This window comes from Microtus pennsylvanicus, chromosome 6 (genome assembly GCF_037038515.1).
Source record: "Microtus pennsylvanicus isolate mMicPen1 chromosome 6, mMicPen1.hap1, whole genome shotgun sequence".
In the NCBI taxonomy this organism is placed as follows: Eukaryota; Metazoa; Chordata; class Mammalia; order Rodentia; family Cricetidae; genus Microtus; species Microtus pennsylvanicus.
In genome coordinates this window covers 60,798,572-60,814,562 of record NC_134584.1, presented here as the reverse complement: position 1 = coordinate 60,814,562, position 15,991 = coordinate 60,798,572, and the positions used below count along the sequence as shown (strand labels likewise).

General features: G+C 43.9%; 1 protein-coding gene across 3 annotated transcripts in view; it reads right to left on the bottom strand.

Moving 5' to 3' along the window:
• The window catches only part of Vcan (versican), a 97,257-nt gene extending 93,732 nt beyond the window's left edge, over positions 1–3,525 (bottom strand). Inside the window, exon 1 of one of the 3 annotated variants that reach the window (XM_075976358.1) lies at positions 3,244–3,525. The gene's annotated coding sequence lies outside the window, so the exon portion shown is untranslated. The remainder of the gene's footprint in view (positions 1–3,243) is intronic. The other 2 variants (XM_075976357.1, XM_075976359.1) reach the window with 2 other exon arrangements.
• Positions 3,526–15,991: the final 12,466 nt, after the last annotated feature.

Sequence of the window (15,991 nt, the reverse complement as noted above, 5' to 3'; positions counted from 1 at the left end):
GCTTTCAGAAAGAAACAAAACCAGTAATGGTCCAATTACAAACACAATTTAAGGTGAGAGAGTGGACCATTAAAACCTAGCTCTTCCCAACTAGAAGCTGGAGAATTTCAAGTGAAGATCTTTGTAGCAGCGTCCAGTCTATATCGCCACACCCACCTCACATCCCCCCACCCCGCCCCAAGTCTTTTATCAACCATTTGGATAACTTGTGGGACACACCTACCCCCTGCCCACACTAAGGGTCCTGATTAATACTCAGTTAATTTTACTATTAATAATTAATTAATACACCAGCATTAATTTTGTCCATGGCTAAAAAAGGTATTTAGGCAAATGTGAATGTATTTAAAAACGAGTGCAGGGAACAATCACAAACTTGTCTGATTTTCATGCCAGGAGTTGACGAAGAGTAAATCTTCCTTTCTCCTTTTAAAGTAAAAACCCCGAATCTTGCATGTCACTCTCAAGAATCAGGAGGGGAAAAAAGAGTATTTTAAAGGCTTTTAATATGAGCGTCTAGTACCATATGAGCAGAAGTTGGGTCCGCTCCAGCTTCAGCAAGCCTCGGGAGCTCTAGGAGGCATGCCAGCCAAGGCCCCACCCGGATTCAGCCCAGTCCCGCCCCAGTTGGCCACAGCCGCTGGAGACCTAGGCTGAGTGGATCGCCGGAGCAGCTGTGCAGCTGTCTCAGAGCCCAGGAAGTCACACCCGTCTCGCGCCCTTAACTGAAGCTCCAGCCCACGTGGCGGATGGCGAACCCCCTCCGCTGAAGGGAGTACCTAGCAGCGTCCCTCCCCAAAAAAGCAAGATGAGCTCGGGTAGGCGGGGCGGGACCACCTCTGCTTATGTAGTCTCTTCCCAGGCCAGAAGCAGGCAAAGATGCGCTTGCTATCGCCTTGAACATAATGGGCACAAAATTGAGACCAGTATTTCGAAACCTGGCTATTTGCATTCATCTGTTTCGTCTTCTTTCCTTTCTTTTTCCGCCTACCCTCCATTGTCCTCGTTTTTTCACTATCTTTTCCCCTCCTTTCCCTTGCTTCTGGGCGCCCTCTCCCTAGTTTCCACGTGCAACGCATGTCCCCGTGTGGAGGAAGTTAAGTTGGATTAGGGGGCATTCTTCCGCAAGAACCTGAAACTCGGCCCTAGCATTGTGTTCAAGGACCTTAGCTAAATTTGCCAGAGCAAGTATCTGTATTACTTCTCTTAAAAATGAGCAAATTGCATGTCAAAAAACCTCAAACCTGGCTCAGTTGCCAGCCTTGTGTGTGTGCCCACCCAGCTGCAGGCGCCGCCCAGAGCGCCGCGGGAAGCCAGGGGGACTGAAGAAAAGGAGGCCCTGCTCTTGGGAAGGCCACATTCCCTTCTTTCCATCTCCTCCAAACCCCAAGATTCACGTCCCAGTTTCTGAAATGGAAAACTGACTATTGAAAGGAAACCGGGATCTTCTCTCTTTGAACCCAAGGATGAGAAAGCGGTTTACGGGCCTTCTTTTTCTCCGCTTGTTCTTAATTCCTCCATCAGGGGGAGCTCACACCTACTACAAAACTCCCTATTCCTAGACATCTGGGTTCTGAGAGTCTGAAAGACCCAACTGCAAGCAGATCTTAAGGAGCGCACCGCCCCCCTTGCTCCTCCCTCTGGGCCTGCCTCCTCGGACAGAGAAGGAAGGGATTTCACACTAGCCATTCATTTGTCAGCCATGGGGGAGGGGACGCAAAAGCAGAGAGGAGGCAGAGAGGGGTGAGAGAGACGGCAGAGAAGATGGAGACGGAGAAGGAGACACAAAGATGAGGGGACACAGATAGCGAGCTTTACTCGAGGCGGTACAGCATTGCAGTCTGGCGGGGGGGTAGGGCGGCTCTCTTCCCCTTTCTGCAGGATCCCAAGAACACGCAGGACATGCGGAGGCGTACTTAGTTGGATTCGAGAGTAAATAGTTTAGACTATGACATTATTTTTTTACCTCTATTTCTTCAGTCTAACCCCCTGACCGCTCCACGCCCATTGACATAGAGAACAAGCCGGGACAACCGGGATGTCCCGGGTCGGCAGGCACCACCGAAGACTCTGCAATGCCCACGCCTACTCAGGGCGATGGGACTCTCCGGGCTAGGACGTCCCCGGGGACTCCCAGCACGCGTTCTCTGCCACCACTCTACCAGCGGGTAAAGTTGCTCAACTGAAGTGGAGAAATGAAAGCAGAGCGGGTGGAGATATATAGCGGGGAACAGAGGACCTCTGTAATCCAGGAGAGAAGACTGGACCAATTGGTCCCTAACTCGGGTCTCTGTGCCACCTTTGTCTGGAGAGCGCTCTGGGTCCTGTTTTACTACTAAAGATGAGGGAGACAAGTTCCCATTTCGCTTTTCAGGGCGAGGGAGAAAAATAGTGCACATCTCTCTGGTTCAGGGCAAGCTTTCCCGCCCAGGAGCCTCCCAGACCTCCACGGTGTTCCAACAACCCCACCCCCAACCACAGCTCCTTCCCTCCGGCTCCGGCGCACCACGCGCAGGACAAAAGAACACAGGGGCAACGTGAGAGAGCTTTGACAGCCCCCAAGTCATCAAAGAAACGCAACCCCAGTACCCTGCCCAGCCCCTGCCAGAAAGCTTCCAATATTGCTTGTGCGGGGACCGGAGGCAGGGAGGGGTCATGTCCGCGCAGGTCCGAGGTAGCTAAAGTACCCCGCTGTCTAGTCGGGAGCAGCCCAGGGGTGGCTTTCCAGGAACAGAGATACTGACCACACACCAGGAGCCCGGAAACCAGGTGGTCTGCCCTAAGGTGTTTTCAGAGACCTGTATTTTGGGCGAGTTTGGGAACTCCCCATTCAAAGTTTTGCCTCAATCAGTTTAAAGACAAAAAAAAAAAAAATCAAGGTGTGAGGAGTCCCTCCTATTCTTCCAACTCAAGATAGCATGACTTTTCTAGGATTTCTCTACCAAACCCCGTCCCCCTATTCCGTCCGTCCTTTTCCTCTACCCCACCCCGGGCTTCTTTGTCTACATCTTTTTCAGCACCAGTCTGAATTCCTCTTTAACAAGCCTCTTCAAAGTTACCTGCATATTTTAAAGTGAGCACATTGTCTTAACTTCGCCTTACGGCTAGTCCTCTTGGCTTTAATTAAAGCCCTCTTCCAATTGCAGTGCACCATTTCCCCCGCAACTAAGCTCAGCGATTTTCTTTTCCCAACAAGTTTTACCCCCTTTCTTTTAAATTGGGGAACAAAAGAAACGTGATTACCTTGAAAGACGGCTTACTGCAGTTTGGGGAGAAATTCACTGCTGAGCTGTGAGGATGGGCTCCGCGTTGCCCCTGCAGATCACATAGGAAGCGCGGTGGACTGGGGAAGGATGTGGCGAGTGCGGGACAGAGCAGGAGGTGAGGGAGGATGCGCTGCTCGCCAGCGCAGATCCCGGTCCCAGCGCCTGTTCACAGCACCTACTGCTCACTGCTGCTGCGCCCGCGCGCCTTGAGTTCTTCCCCCAGAAAGGCTCGGGGCAGCTCGCCTGCAAGTTCAAATGCGAGTTGTGACACCCATCGTCATTATATCACTGTACCGTCAGCACCGAGGAGGAGACTCAGCGAGAAGGAGGAGGGAGAGGAGGAGGGTTCATTCACAGGCTCCAGAAGCGCTCGGCAGCTTCAGCCACTCCAAAGAGCCCAGGCTTGGAAACAGGCGGAGGGGCGGTAAGGAGCTACCAGCGCCCTCCGAGGGACCGCCTGCCTCTCTCGCCAGGCACTCCCACCTCTAAGTCGTTCTTCCCGACAAGAAGTACCAATCCGCTGGAGGGGTGGGGGTGGGGGGAGTGCGCTTCTCATTCAGGGACGCTGTGCCATCTCACTGTGCGCTCTCAAACAACTGCGTTCCCACCGTCCCCCACTCCCCAACCCCCTTCCCCGCCCTGTACAGCCACTTCTGAATTAGGGGAAAGGAGTCCCCAAGCCCTGGTGGAGCAGGCAAGCCTGGAGCAATTAAGTATGGTCAGTTTTTAGGGGCGGACAGGACCATAAAACGAGCAAAGAACTTGCTTATAATGTGTTTATGCTCCCACAGAGCTTGCCTGTCCCATCTGAAGAGGTGTCAGGCTCGAGGCTTCTGCCAACCTGAAAGAGATACTGAGAAAGTGAGACCCTGAGCTCAGAGAGACTGTAAGCATTCGCTGCTGCCCTCCCTAGGGAACTGCCCAATGGGGAGCCCGCGGCATCAAGCTGTACACAAAGACCCTGGCAATAAAGGGCTGGACAGGAAATCCCCCAGGCAATCCCTTGTCCCATTCAAAGAGAATCCTTTCTCTGACATAAATCCGCATCTTTACTTAAATGTACTCTGCTTTCTTCCTTTCCTCTGTCTTTACAGGACCCGTTGGAGATTTTTCTGCCAGAACACAGATTCCATGGACTTATCAGTCCTTCCATGTTGTCAGGAAACGGAATCTTTTATGTTTGTATTTTTTCCCCATTCTGGCTTAGCCGGCGATGTAAACATCAATATAAGGAAGAGCAAGCACCCTTCACTGAGTCACAAAAGACTTCCATTAGGACCTTAAAGAGCAAGGGGTCAACCAGTTAACACAAAGGAGTTCTGTCCCTGGGAGAAGGACTTTGAATTTTCTGTTACTTTGAAGTCTAGTATGATTTTACGCAGTGGGTACAGAGTAAGTTTGCAAGACGTATGGAGGTTACTCTAGGGGTACTGAAACAATTACCAACTTCTCCTTCTACACCAATGTGGAAATATCCTTGTAATTATTGGCTCTGGATGTTTTGCTTAGAAAATTGCATCAAGCACAGGACTTCAGAAATGGTAGTGATTAACGCACAAAGTTTGTCTTCATTCTGGATTTCTTTAATTAGATTGGCCGCATCTCACGGTTCTCAATGTGTAATACGGACCCCTCAGAATGCGGATTCCTTTTCTACGGTTTATAGATTCAATACGATGGTGGATTTTAACTGATAAACGTGGCAGATTTATCAGTACGATCTCGTCCTCAAATGTGTGTTCTTCATGATTCCCTTTATTTCTCAGCCATTGCAATGGGTGACTTCACTACCCTGTGGACCACTTTGACATCAGTTTGGCTTGCAGTGAGTAATTTACCCTTTAGGCAATGGTTATACTACCATGGCTAAAACTGAAATTTCATCCCATGTCTTGTTTCAATTGAAAGTCACAGCTCGGAATCAGACTTTCGCTCAGCATTTAACACTCGAGCCCAATCCCGTTTAGAAAGTGACTTACCAAAGTGACACAGTTACACCGGAGATTTTTTTTTATCAGAATACAGCTCTGGAGTCAACATGAATTCATTCAAAATGAAGAAAAGTAGAATATAATGAATTCTCATTGGAATTTATATGCCAGGCGTTGGGGTTGAATTTTCTCTGAAATGCTTCAAGCTGTGTATCATTAATCTATTTCTTAACTTTGAGGGAAGCTAGTTTGAGTTTAAGTGGTTTGCCTGAGGCTACTTTGTGACAGATCCTTAGCCTAAAACCTTATCAACTGTTATTCTTCTCTCCCTTCTTACTACAGTTGAATAAACAATTCTAAGACACAGAGCAGAAGCAAGCAACTGGTAATAGCTGATATTCATTGCCCAGACCTGCTTATGATCATTATTCACTGCAAGGGCCATCTACAAACACATATGATGGGACACCACAAAACTTCATTGGTTGCATATGTTTTATCATAAGTGCTTACGTACAAGCCCTACCCCTGTCCACGTAGACCCAAAAAGGTTAAGATGTTGGGGATCTCCAGCTAGAGGCCCCATTCCACAGTATGGTCTCACTCCTCCCATTCCAAACTCCACCCCGAGAAAGCCTAACAAAAGTCACCCCCTTCCTGGGGCTGCCCAAGACCACACTTACAGGCTATATAAGACCTGGTAGCCATATTTGTCAGGTGGTTCCTGTCCTCCCCTTCCAAGTGTCACCCAGAAGTTGCTTTGCTCTGTTCAAAACCTGGATATATCATTTCAGTTTGATTGGCTTATTACATCAGTGGCGGCAGATATCTAAAAATCAGGGATTCAATACTTATCAAAATTTTACAGCCGGGCAGTGGTGGCGCTCGCCTTTAATCCCAGAACTTGGGAGGCAGAGGCAGGCAGATCTCTGTGAGTTCGAGACCAGCCTGGTCTACAAGAGCTAGTTCAAGGACAGGCTCCAAAAACCACAGAGAAAGCCTGTCTCGAAAAACCAAAAAAAAAAAAAATTACTTTATCTTGTCAAATGTTTTTTTTTTTATCTGGTCAAAATTTATAGTCCCTCACATTATCTGCTGACATGTGATCTACAGGGCAAGGGTGCTTTCTCAGGCAATGTCAACTTACCAAGGAATGGACAGTTCTACAAAGCTTTATGTTACATGTTTTGCCACCTTCTTAGCTCTCAAAATTATTATTTAGAAAACTATGTTGTCAGGTAACTAAAAGAAAATCATACATACCTTAATATTTACTTCCTTTCTCTGTGGACAGATTCCCTGTTTTGGTTATCTAAAATAATGTATTTTAAAATAAAAATAAGAAAAGCAAGGTATATTTGGGATAGTCTACAAATATAGTGAACTTAGTGTTTTCTTTCTGCATGAGTCTGTCTATCTGTTTCTCTTTGTCTCTGTCTCTGTCTCTCTCTGTCTCTCTGTGGTCAATATGTGTGCTTGTGTTTCTCTGTGTGCAAGTTTGTCTCTGTCTCTGTCTCTCTCTGTCTCTCTGTGGTCAATATGTGTGCTTGTGTTTCTCTGTGTGCAAGTTTGTCTCTGTCTCTGTCTCTGTCTCTGTCTCTCTGTGGTCAATGTGTGTGCTTGTGTTTCTCTGTGTGCAAGTTAAGTGAAGCCCAAACCTAAGTCATTCCCTAGCTTTTTTAATTTTTGAGACATATTCCTTTTGTTTCTGCCTCCCAAGCACTGGGGTTACAGACACAAGGCATGTGCCCCTGCTCTTTTATGTAGGTGCCAAATAGCTGAACTCTGGTCCCCTTGCCTGTGCCCTGAGAACACTTCACTGTTTCAACCATCCCCCCCAGCCCCTTGTGAGTATTCTTGAAGGGCATCTTTCTTTAAAGAAAACCAGATAGTAGTTATGTCTGAGTCTCCAATATCTGACAAAATTATCAGAACTCTTAAAATGGAAAATATTATTTTATAAGCTTTAATGCTAATAATATACGTATACACATATTACACTCAAATCTATTAAAACGGTCATTAGAATCACTTTCTGTGAGTGCCCCCTTGTACAGGAAATGTTGGGTATATAAACTCCAGGATCTCAGGCAGATAAAGCAAGACATTAATTTATATTGTTGGCATCTAAAAGACATTAAGAGCTTGAAGCACCGCGCCTTGCTGCCTTGCCTCAACCTAGTCTTAAGAACTTGGCTGAGCTTGGGGGCAAACACCCAAAGACTCAAAGAGCAGAAGGATGGAGTTGGCAGGTGTGCCTCTGCGGAGTTCCATTATCTTCATTCACACTTCTTGCCAAGGTCTGTTAGGATCACGTTTCTGTGTTTTCCTGTTGTTGATTGGGCGAAGTGCTTCTAGACATGACAGTATCTGTTGCTGGGCTCTGGATCAGGCTGTCCTATTCAAGTCAGGGGGCGGGGGCAACAAAGAATTCATGCTTCTGTGCCCCTCTGCTGATCTTAAGGCACAACCAACAACCAGACAAAGTATACTGCGCTTGGATCCTTAAAGAAGGCTGCAGACTAGAAAGCACCTCAAACAAATAGACTGAGAAAGCAAGAACCACAAGAAAACAACTTTTCAGAAACAACAGCAATAAAAATGATTCCCAGTCTTTGTCTCCTCAAACTCCTAAAACCAAACATTTTCATAAAACATTTCTTTCAATGGATCGTTTGCTTTTAATCAGCTCTGCCCAGACCACTTTGAATAGCATACATACGTAGAAATCATAACAAGAGCAGTCACTTCGTGTGGTAACTTTTAGAAGCAACTAAAATGTAAGAAAAATTATTTTCTTACTTTCTGTGTGAGGCTGGATAGATTTCTCTAGAACTTAACTGGAAGGCCATCTACATCACAACAGAACTATGCAGGCGAAAGCCAAGTTCCAGCACGGACTGATGGGAGAGGCTGGGCTGCAGGCAGAGATGACTTCATTAGAGTCTCTGAATCTGTCCACAGAGCAGCCAAAAGGCCCAGCACATCTGCACTCACCCAGGGAGGCTGCCCAGACAAAGCATCAAAAACACTAGCCTTGTAACAGAGGGAAAGATCAAGCCCTTATGAAGGCAGTCCAACTGAAAGAAATCACAGCCAGTGTCCATCTTCGTCCCTCCTTACTCACTTTCTCGAACTCTTTCCCTTCCTCCCCAATCCTCTGAAAAATATGGGTCAGTTTTTCTGACTGAACCAAAGCTGAAGGGTTGGTTTCTGAGCACGAGGACGCCTTAGAGACTTTAGCTTCTATGAGGCAAGCAGAGAACAATGCAGAGGTTTTCCGAGAGGCAAAACTTTGGTGATTGCTGCTTGTTTTCAGTGGCTTTCTGTCTCCAGTTATTTAATTAGACCACAGAGGCACACAGAAACAAGGACTTCGGTGAACACTACTGAACTGAGAGTGCCACAAGAGCCCACAAGTGTGTCAGTGGGGAGCGAATCAGGAGGTAAAGCAGGAAACATCTCTGCAGAGAGAGAGGGAAGTTCAGAGAACACAAGTGTGGACCTCAGAGCAGGAGTAAAGACGGGTATCACATTCTAAACCTATTAATCAGCAGAATTGTACAAGTAATTGAATGCCATGGACTTCAGGTTCTGAAATATGAACAGTCACATTCTAACATATAAACAAATGGAAGTCCAATATTTGTTATATTAATTCAACCAAACAGCAGAGGTTGTATAAGACTGAGCAAATACTTGCCACTGACTGTTCATAATGATCTTTTATTTGTTCAGTTCGGCAAGTCATTTACCACTTTTAAAGTAGTTTTGCACTTGAAAATAGTTTTCTTATTTCTATTATGTGGTTAAGTCAGAGTCAAAGATAGATAGATAGATAGATAGATAGATAGATAGATAGATAGATAGATAGATAGATGATAGATAGATAGACAGATAGACAGACAGATGATAGATAGATAGATAGATAGATAGATAGATAGATAGATAGATAGATGATATATAGATAGATACATAGAAGATTGATAGATACATAGAGGATAGATAGACAGATAGACAGATAGACAGACAGACAGACAGACAGACAGATAGCACTCCATCCACTACACATGGCTAGGGAAAAGTGACTGCTGAAGACCTCTAGGTCCTTTATTGGAAACTGTCTTCCATGAGTCCTGTTTCTTATTCCAGCACAATGAAAACAGGTAAGCGACACAGCGTTAGAGTTCGCTTAAACTTCTGAATGCCTCCCATAGTCGATAAATCGAGCAGTTTTATCAACAGGCTACAGCAGTTGCAAGCCGTGAAAGAAGACAAAGAGTGAAAGGAAAGCATTAAATATCACGCTAACAAGAAAAGAAGGCTAGGGAAAGTAAACACATGAAGGGTCTCTGGGATGCTGGGCACAGATAGGAATTAAAGACAAGAAAAAAAAGGAACTGAACGAACAAAGAAAAAGAAACTAGCTTAAAAGTGTTCATCATTATCAAGCGGCTAAAACAGTGTGATTTTTAAAATACATTTTAAAATCCATTTTAAAAGCTTCTTTCAAGAAGAAACAAAACAAGATCCAGTGGAGAATGTGCCACGACCCTTCCTACCCCCCTATTTCCACAAATATTTTGGGACAGTTTGTTTCCTTCACTCTTACGAGATTGAAGCTGCCTCTTCCTCCCACATCTTCTGACAAGATGCCTATCTCATTCTGGATTCCCACAGCAGAAAATCCGGAGATGAGGAGGTGAGGTCACCATTGATAAGAAAGTACTGCGGCAGGGAAGGGGAAGAGAGATGGGACATTTTGAGCAAGTTTTTACTACAAGCTGAAGGCCTTTACCCCATAGGGGATGATGACTCAGAGATACTGCCTAAGGGAGAGAGGTCCGAAAGCATCTGTGCACTTGGTTAAAAGCTTCTCCAAGGGGTGTTAATCCTGCACTACTTCTGCCATATGGGAAGGTTTTCTGGGCTGTAGTTTTATTTCCACAGGGAAAGGGACCAGGCAGGGCTCTAGGCAAAAGATATTGAGCTACAATGGGAAGGCAGACTGAGGTGCACAGAAATGACAATGGTCCATAAGTTGAGTGCGAAATATACTTGCTGTAATTCACACACACACACACACACACACACACACACACACACACACACACACACACTCACTTCCTAGGTTGAGAAGGTTGCAGAAATAGTAACAATGTGTTTCTTACTCAGTTAGAGCAGGCTGTGATAGTAAGTCCTAGGACACAGAGAGAGGAAGGCAGATCCTTCTGTGGGCTGCTTCTCAGAGCGAAAGCCATCTTTCCCCTACTCCAGGGCTTTCCACCCAGATGCCATTCTCATACCCAGGCGCATCTTTAGCAAGCACTTCTTCTCGTGTCTCTGCCAATGTCTCGCCACCCCCAACCCATATCAAAGCCTTCTTTGACACTCAGATGTCTCAGTGCTGGAAAACAACTCAGCTGCTACATGAGAACTATCCTGGAAGAGATCTGTGAATATTAAATTCATACAAACAAAAGCAAGAAAGACTGTAAGTTACCATAAGCAGGTCTTTTACACTATGGTTTCCAATCGTAAACATGTTTCTTAAGTACAGCTCCTAGATTTTTTACAGTTGGTATGTGTTCTGTCTTCTGCACGGCCCTCTTCTCCTTCTGGTCTACTCACCATAATGAATCTTTTCTCATCACTACAGCAGTGTACAAACAACCAAGGAAGTTTCCTTTAGGCTCACAGTTCCTGAGGGGTCCATCTATGGATCTTTTCTTTTTCTTTTTTTTAATTTAAATTAGATTTTTCAAAAATACCAATCCAAGTTTCCATTTCCTCCCTCCTCCCATTCCCCCCACATCCTCCCGTCCCACCCCCATCCAATCCTTAGAGAGGATAAGGCACATTGCTTTGTGGAAGGTCCAAAGCCTTCCCTACTATATCCATGCTGAGTAAGGTTTCCACCCAAAGAGAATAGGATACCAAAAAACCAGCACATGCAGTAGGATAAATCCTGGTGCCACTGCCAGTGGCCCCTCAGTCTGCCCCAGCCATGCAACTGTCAACCACATTCAGAGTTTGCCACATTCATAGTTTGGTCCTATACTTGTTCCTTCCCAGTCTGCTGGAGTTGGTGAGCTCCCATTAGCTCAGGTAGACTGTTTCAGTGGGTGAACCCATCATGGTCTTGACCTCTTTGCTCATATTCTCATTCCTCTCACTCTTCAGCTGGACTTTGGGAGCTCAGAGGTAGAGACCGTGTATGGATCTTTAGAGCCGTGCAATTGGGCAGCACATGATAATTGCACAAGTGGATGGGGAGGACCAACTCCAGCCTCTTTTGGTTGGTTTGAATCAGAAAGAGAAAATGCCAATGGAGGCTGACGTTCTTCATTTTCTCTTTCACTTAGTCAGATTCTCAGCCTGTAGAATGGCATCATGCACTGTCTGAGGAATCACTTTTATTTTTGCTGTGTGTGTGTAAAGAAAGGCTATACCAATTGAGGGTATCATATGTCCTGTAACATTTGTTAGATAACAGGGATGATAATGGTAATAAAACATACTTTCTGCCTTAATAAGGGATACAGACTTCAATACAAGTTTAATATAAAAGATGAAGGAGGAGAAGTAAAGTTAGAGAACCATGAGAAGTGTGGTAAACTTTGCAGTGCAAGCTTTTGTTGATGGGAGCCCTTGTTCCAGGACTTTAAGGTCTTAAAACATTGAGCAAATTAAATAAAACTAAACTGTGGGATACCTAAGAAATGCCAGAGCTCAGCCCCAAATTTAAATGACCCAGGGACAGGCAAGCGATGGGAAAACGAAGAGCAGAGAGTCATTTTATTCCCCTCATTCAGTCTCTCCTTTTATTAGTCCCCATCTTTTTTCCTGATCAGTAAACATCTTTATCTCCAAGAGGATGATATGTTCCACAGTGGTTTGGAAAAAAGAAGAAGCAGAGAGAACAAGAGACAAAGACAGAAGGAGAGAGAGAGAGAGAGAGAGAGAGAGAGAGAGAGAGAGAGAGAGAGAGAGAGAGAGCTCAAACTAGAGACGACACCAATGCATAATCTTTTCTGAAGAAACAAGGAAAGGAAGATTCCCTAGGCATGTCTAGATCCCTCTCTTGGGGTCACATCACCTCAGCCTTTGGTATCAGCAGCTCTGTTTTATTTGAGCTCTTACTCTGGAAGCCAAAAATCCCTTGCAGCGAGGAGGCCAGCTTTGTAGCAGCCAAGTCACATTGGAGGTTGTATTGCTCTCAGGGAGTCTTCAGTAATAATACTGCTAACTCTGCACTTCTCGTGTACAGTCTTAAGCAATAGGCTTTCCAGGATTTTATATCCCGGACACTATATTCCCAGAACTAAAAGAACAATTTCCTAATCATTATAAATAGAGACTGGCACACTAGAGTGTAAATAAAACAGAAAAAAAAAAACCCTAGATACACTCTGGGAAACATAATTATAGTTTCAGAGGGAAGGAAGAAGTAGAAAAACAGTTTTTAAGAATGCATGAACTTGGGGAATAAGCCAGAAAGTTTCTTATAATTAGACACTATTTCTTAAAATATGCAGAGATGGCTCACCAAGATTGAAAGTATGCATGTCAAATGCAGAAACTGAGATGGGATAGTATTAACCTGGAGACAGATGAGGCTGTGGGAGCAGTAGGAAAGAATGGAAATGGGTATAAGATTACGCTCCTTAAAATCAGGTGATTCGACAAACTCTGCCCAGTGAGAACCCCGAAATGACGTTATTCCCTGTCACTGACTGAACTAAGTTCTCGGATGCCCCATCCTCACCAAGAGATTAGACGACCTCAATCTTGGGTAAATTTCAAAACTCTCTGTATACTTTTAACTAATAAATTATGTCTTTACATAGTTTAAAAAGACAACATGAAGCACCAGTCAAGGCTTTTTTCTCTCCAAAGTTTTCATGTTTGTTGCTCAAGGGACATGAAGCAGAATAGAAGGGACACTGGTTGGCTCTGTTTGGTTCTCCCCGCCCCCCCCCCCCGCCTTCCCCGCACCCAGATGAGGAGCTGCAACCAGTGTGCGCTGTCTTGGTCCTCAGTTCTTTTGGTTTTCAAGCTCTCTGTCTCTCTCTTTCTCTCCCTCCCCCTTCATCTTTCCTTTATGGAAGAATAATTGGTAAATAAAAATTTTAGATATTCAAAATAGATGTTATGCTTTGATATAGGTTATTAGATTATTATCACAATCAAACAGTTAATACAGTCATCTGTAAGATCTACTTACTCAGCAAATTTCAGCACATCGTCTTGTTAGCTATCATTACCTTGCTCTAACAAGGCTTCTTGAGCACACTCCTTAGAAAGTTAGGATTCTGCACTTCTTGACCATTTCCCCTTCCCTGTGACTCTAGATAACAACCCTTCACCTCTCTGTTTCTCTGAAATCAACTTCTGTAGACTTCACGCATAGAGGAGCATGCTGCATTTGCATTCCTATAGCTGGACAATTTTGGTTTGTCTAAAGTCCTGTAGGCTCACCTGTGTTATTTTAAGTGGCATGATTTATAAATGTATATATATATATATATATATATATATATATATATGCAGATGTGTGGATACGTCTTGATTCATCTATTTATCACTTGAAACATTGGTTCTTTACCTTGGTTTTTGGGACCAATGCTGTCATAAATATTGATGCATGGTTGGCTCTTCAACATCTGATTCATTCTGATTGCAAATTCCTGAAAATAAAAGTCTTGGGTGATATGTCAATGCTACTCCTAATTTTTGGAAGAAATTCCATACTGTTTCCATGATGGATCCATAAATCTGTATTTTCATAATGATGTGTAAAATATTCCATTTTTCCATATTTCCTTTCAAAATTATCATTTATTTATTTTATTTTGTGTAGATGACCATTTGGCCTGGATGTAGGTGTGTGCACCGTGTGTGTGCCTAGTGCCAGCAGAGATCAGAAGGCATTGGAGCCTCTGAACCTGGAGTCTTAGAGAGTCATGAGCCACCAAATGGATGCTGGGAACAGAGCCAAGGTCCTCAGTAACAGCAACAAGTGCTCTTAGCTGCTGAATCATGTCTTCAGATCCCATGTCCTCTTTCTTATGTCTTTATATTGACCATCTTGACAAGTGTGGAATGATATCATCATTTTGATTTTCAATCCCTGTTGAGTTGTGATGGAGCACTTTTCTAATCTATTGCTCATTTCTGTGGCATTCTTGGAAAAATGTCTACTAAAGTCTTTCGCCTATTTTCATCCAGATTATCATTTTTAAGGGCTGATTGTATTTAGATATTGTATTAGATATTTTGAATACCAATCTTTCATCAGATTTTTTTTCACTACCATCTTTTTTACTAATGTTGTAGCCAATGTGGAATGCAATGGGGGAGTTTCTTGAAAAGTTAAATACTAAAACTTAAAAGTTAATTGTTTTACCCAAAAGAAATAAAAACATAGAAACTCGATCACAAAAGTTTGAAGCAATATTACTTACAGTAAACAAAAACTGGAAACAAATTAAGGCCCATCAACTGTCGAATACATAAGAGGCAATAGATAAGACAACAGAATATTATTTAGTGTCGAAAGGAAACGAGGTGCTAGTGCCCTCTATATCATGCATGGACCTTGGAAAATGCAGTGTGGGGAAGAAACAAGTTCCGAAAGACAACATCTTGAATGTTTTCATTTATATAATAAGAGACATGGCAACACAAACAGCAACTGACTGGCTCGTGCTGGGGGACAAAGGGCAGGCCAGAGCGATTGCTGAGGGCATGAGGCTTCATAGCACAGTAAAGAACAGAATCTGTGTATTAGCTTCGATGGTTGCTTAGTTCTATGAATTTACTAAAACTCATTTAATTATACAATATAAATGATTAGCTGCACGGTACATGAATTACATTGCTTAATGATATTACCAGAAAATGGAATGCATACTTTTGAAAAATGACCTGAGATACCTGTTAAAATTATAGGTATTGAACTCTTCTCCAGGCCTAGTATAGTTAGAATATCTGTGAATAAATTAAAATATATGTGAATATATTCTATATTTAACATACATAAGTTCATGAAAGTCATTTCTTGCATTGTCATGTGTTGTATATATGCATGCATGCATGTTATTGCGTGTGTGGTTGCACATGTGGATTGCAGGCACAGGTCTGGGTATACATAGGAAGGTCAGGGGTTAATGTCAGTTTCTTCTCTTATCGCTCTTCTTATATTTTAAGGTTTCTCACTTGAAGGCAAGCTGGACCAACTCGACTAATCTGGCTGTCTGTTCTGGGATCTGCTGACCAACCTCCCAGCATCGGGATTATGTAGTTCACCACACTGGCTGGCGTTTACTAAGTACTAAAGATCCAAATCTCAGTTCAGTCCTGATAGTTTTTCAGCAAGTCCTTTAATCAGTGAGTGATCTCCGTAAACCAGGAATCACTGTTATATGTATTATATCTGCTAACCAACAACTAGTTTATCTAACAGGTGAGCTACACCCAAGAGCTATTGTATTTTCTGCTACAGTTTTTCCCAGCTATAGCTATGGTCTGTGAAACACACCACCTAGGAATGGCTTGAATAAAAACGAATTCTTTTTTTGTTACTAAGGATAACCAGGTACAAGGCTGTCTTCATTCTTCACATGGGAATGCCTGATGTCCTATGTGACCAAAGTGTCCAAGAGGCTAAGCGTGTTCAGCATCTTTTCTCCTTTAAGAGCCTCCAACTTGCCGTGAGTTTGCCAGGACATGACCCATATGAGGCAGGGAGCATCTCTCCCTATGGAAGAGACTCCTCTCCCCCCTGCCAGA